Source organism: Lycium ferocissimum, chromosome 1, assembly GCF_029784015.1.
Source record: "Lycium ferocissimum isolate CSIRO_LF1 chromosome 1, AGI_CSIRO_Lferr_CH_V1, whole genome shotgun sequence".
NCBI lineage: Eukaryota > Viridiplantae > Streptophyta > Magnoliopsida > Solanales > Solanaceae > Lycium > Lycium ferocissimum.
Window position 1 is genome coordinate 15,693,217 of NC_081342.1, and position 5,129 is coordinate 15,698,345.

The window sequence follows — 5,129 nt, forward strand, 5'->3', positions numbered from 1 at the left end:
GCTTGCAGTTTAAAAGAATGTTTTTACCACAATTAGAGTGTTGTCTGATTCTCTTCCTCCCGACTGACTCTGGAAAATAGTATTGGTGGTTCGTTTGCAAGATTTTCTGGGAGTTGAGGGTCTATGTATTGTCTCAAAGCTGCTACATATAGGACGTTGGTATTCTGAATTTGCTCAGGTGGGCATAGTTTGTTGTAAAAATATCTTTCTAGCATGCCATTCGAGAAAGTACAATTTCCAGAAAGGCACACAGTGACACAGGTAACCAGGGGCAGAGCCACATGAGTGCGAGGGTCGGCGGAAAATTATGCTATATATATAAGGTTAAAATTATTTTTAAGTATATATAGTAGATGTTGAATCCCCTTAGCTTCTTTTGAGAGTTCACTTCTTTATATTTAAACCCCCTCAGTGAAAATTCTGACTTCACCACTACAAGTAACGATGAGAACAAGGAGGGGTTCCGTAACTATCCTGTATTTGTTATTCCCAAAGCTCTGAACACTTTTCAGTTGTTGGCTTGTTGCAGCATTTAATAGAGAGTTGCACTCTTGTTCATTGGCTTTTCTACAACTTGACCTTCACTGGTGGACTCTTTGATGCTTAAAGAAAGAAAACACTGATAGTCATACATGCAAGAGTAGAAATATAAATCCAGTAACACTATTCACAGATTCTGTGTGGTAAAGTCAGATATTCTAACAAGAAAATCTTAAAAGGAGCAAGAGTGTCATATACGGGAATAATTAGAGATAATTTTAAAGTCAATTTTGTCTCTCTTATGTCAAGAGAGTTTAAAGATTTATATATGTATATAAGATCTTTTTTTCTTCGTTATTTGCATAGAATAATTTTCTGACAAAAGGATTCAAAACTAGCCGTGGTGGCAACAGGGGCTGACCTAACCTATCAAGTATGAGTTCACGTGAATTCAACAACTTTTGTTCAAACCTTGTAATCTTACTAAGAATTCACAAAATATTTATTAAATATAGTATGAACCAAATTCTTTTTATATACTCCCTTCGTCTTCTTACTTGTCCGTGTTTGACTTGACACATCCCTTAAGCTTTAAGTTGCAAAAATAAAATGACAATTTTACTATATCACCTTTAATTATTATAAATTATCTGAATAACTGAAATCAATTCTTATAAGTATCTAATCCAATAATTAACAATAAGGGTAAAATAGTTATGAAATAGTAAATAATCTCTTGATTTTTCAAATTGAACAAATAAAAATGTATATTTATTTTTAATATAGTGGATAAATAAAAATAGACGGAAAGAGTCTTAATTTAAGGTCGTAGAAATCCATAAACTTTATATTCTGGATCCGCGTCTGAGAGGGAGGTTGAGAACTGTCAATGCACTTGCATTAACTATTATGTGCTGCTGCATGATGTCTGATGAATTAGGTTTGGTCTGAAAAAAACTCTTGAGAGTCGCTACGTCCGTGAACACATGGACCACTATTGTTATTGTTATTGTTTGTGTGTGATGACATATACGTGAAATCCCAAGACATGCAACCAATGTATGGAAGGAGAGACAAGTTGCATAGCCATTGGCGGTGGATGTGTCAGATAGTGATGCAGGGGAAGATACAAGTTGCTCATTTTCTCCCATAACTATTTATTAAAAAAAGCAGTTTTAGGGTAGTGCATGTAGGCCAAATGATAAATCGAAACCGAAGGCAACTATAATTCTGACCTCCCAATCCTCTAGTGTGCTTAACTTTTGTCAGCTGGGAAACCATTGGCCAGCACAAGCAGCATCTATCTTTTGGGCGTAGTATGAGTAGAATTTAATTATTTTTCTAAGGTGATCAGGGATTGCTCAATACTATTCGTGGCCTAAAGTCAGCTTCAACGAGAGACCTTAATTATTTTTTCCGTCAAACAAAACAACTTTCATAGATCTATTATACTATTTTAAAAGCATGAATATAAATGTTGGGTGACTAAAATATCCTTCAAATATTGAACGACTTTTATACCCTTAATTATTTAGTTACTTTGAATAGAAATATACAAGAAAAGGACACAATTGGAATAATGCATGTCGGGATAAAAAGTTGTGTTGTAGTAGACAAGGAAGTTAAGGTAAAATCTTATCCTATTTAGGAACTAATTAACTCAATGTTAACCGACTTTTTCACATTAATAAAGCACCAACTTTCATTAAATGTTATAGTTCTGTTTATAACGTACGTATAGATGTTAGCTTAATTAGTAACGCACGGACTCTAAATACTAGCCAAACATTTTAACTAATTTAGGGTTCCAAGTAAATAGAGAAAGCAATATGAATCTGAGTTGGAGAAACTTGAAAAAAACATAGCTGAAGATAACTAATAATAATGAAGCTTATGTTGATTATCTCACGTCAAGGTCTTGCGTAGGAGTAAATTCTCTCGCTCTTTCTCGTGAAAACTGGTATTAACATCTATGATGCAATGGTTTATCATCTTTTAAGCTATGAGCTCTTGGTTGTTGGTCTTATATTAAAATAAGAGTGTCATTTACATTTTTTAATACTATTTCTTTTACTACAATTATATACGAAGCTTCAAAATCAATTATTGATTACAGAAGGTAACGAGTAGGAACTGATGAGTAATATGTATGACGACTAATTATATTCAAGCATTTCATTAATTAAACTAGCAAGTTAAAATTGCAGATTTCTTACATTATTCTTGAAAGAGTTTAAATTTCAATTAAGCTTTTAAATGTGTGCCGTAGAATTTAAATCTTTGTACATATAGTTATGGATTCGTTAATAATATATTAACTTTCTTTAACTTTTAATTAGTGAAATATGCATATATTTTTAGATTTCAAATTAAATTAATTTTCTTATCTTTTATAACATTATTGCTTTTTTGAATAAATTTTGTCTATAACAGTCAAATCATATTTAAATGTTACATATTTTTGTAGATGTATAACAACCGATAGTTATAAAAGCCAAAAAAAATATTGGAATAGATGGGTCAGGATACAGAGATTTGACTGTAATGTCATCTAACTAACTTAAATAAATTGATCACCTTGCCGATTCAAATGATGTTCAATCATTTCTAGTTAAAAGATCATGTGAACACTATTGATTTTCAACATTTAAATGATGTTGCTTTGTATGTCAGTTACGATTTTCAGTATATAATGAAAATAAATATAATAGATGGTCAATATCTCAATTCCTATGTTGGATTATTTTAGTCATAACAGATTTTTTTTCACATAGGTAAAAACCTAAAGAATATATACCAAAACAACATTTTAATGAGAAGTATACGATCAAATAATACTTTTTATGAGATAAATTGTACAGTATGTAACTTCAAATAACATTCTATCATTTGTTATGATTGACAGGGGAATATATATATATATATTCCCTCCGTCCCATTTTAAGTGTCTTATTTTTCTTTTTGGTATGTCTCAAAAAGAGTGGCTCTTTATCTATTTAGTAAGTTGGGAATTCAAATATCTTACGTGACACGTTTATATCCACAAGATTCAAATGATATTTTAGTACATTACCCATATCTTTAAATTAGGACCTTGAAAAATTCAAAAGTCTCTTTTATATCTTAAACTCCGTATCTAGTCAAACTAAGACATTTAAATTGGGACGAAGGAGTATTTTCATTTTCAATCAATTTTCTAGCTTTTTCAGATGCAAAATTATGAATACTTATTTTATAATCGATTTTTTATTTAATTTGGAATTTATTTTCATTAGTTTCATTTTAAGGCTTGTGCTTCATTGACTTTATCCAAAAGTCGGCACTGATAGTGGCACATCTAGGTTAGACCAGTAAATTTGACTGACTTTACTCCAACTCGAGCTATATAAATAGTAATAATACACCTAGTAATCTCATAAAGGAGGTTTGAGAAAGGTAGAATGTAAGCAGACCTTACCTTTACCACTATGAGGTAGAGATGTTATTCTCGATAGACCCTCGTCTCAAAAGAAAATTTTTTGAAGCAGGATTGCAAGAAAAATATTAACATCAAAATAGCAACAATACAAAGTAAATGAAGCAACAGATAGTAATACACATTGTAGACTAAGAAATTATGCGATTACTAAACAATGCTACTAATAAGAAGAGGAGGAGAGGAGGCTAGCCCCCTGCCTTCCCCACATAAAGTCGACAACACTCAGCTATCTACTAATCTTCTAGCCTAATTATCGACCTCCGTACCTTCCTATCTAGGGTCATGTTTTCAGTAAGTTGAAGTCGTGTCATGTCCTGTCCAATCGCCTCCCCCAATTCTTCTTCAACCTACCTCTACTTCTCCTAACTCATGTTACATGCAATCTTTCATACCTCCTTACTGGCACATCATTGCCTTATCTCTTCACGTATACGGCAATACAAATATCGTTTTTCACATTTTATCATACAAAAGGTCACTCCCACTTTGCCCATCTGACGTCATTTTGATCATATCTTTCTTAGTATGCCCACATATCCATCTGAGCATCCTTGTCTTTGGTACATCCATCTAAGCTTCCTTATTCTGCCCATACAACAATATTGGTCTAACCATCACTCTGTAGAACTTAATTACCTTTAAGCCTTGGTGACATAGTCTTATCGCACAGCACCCCGGATGCGAGCCTCCATTCCACCCACCTCACAGCAATATGAAGTGGGACATTATTATCAATCTCTCCGTCTCCTTGGCTAAATAGATTATATATATGGGCGCATGAATAAATTTGACACATATATAAAGACAAAATTCACAAAAAATCGTGAATTGTGAGGACAAAACCATACTACTATTTCATTGAAAATTTAGGAGGCTTTTAAGTGTCTTTTTTCTTTTTCTGATTGAGAAAAAAGACATAAAAAAAAAAAAGTGAAGCTAATTGAAGAGGGAGCTGCACTTGGAAAAGCAGGTGCTTAAAATTGTCAGAAGAGTTGGGAGGCAGACACAATTACCCAATCCATACATAAGTGTTTTTCCTTTTGTGAGTTCTGAGTTCTGATCTAACCACCAATCTCTTCCATTGCCTGAGCATGCAGGATGATGATACTTAGCTTTCTCCCCACTTATCCTCTCTTTTACTATTACTCAATTCTCTCTCTCTTATATCTCT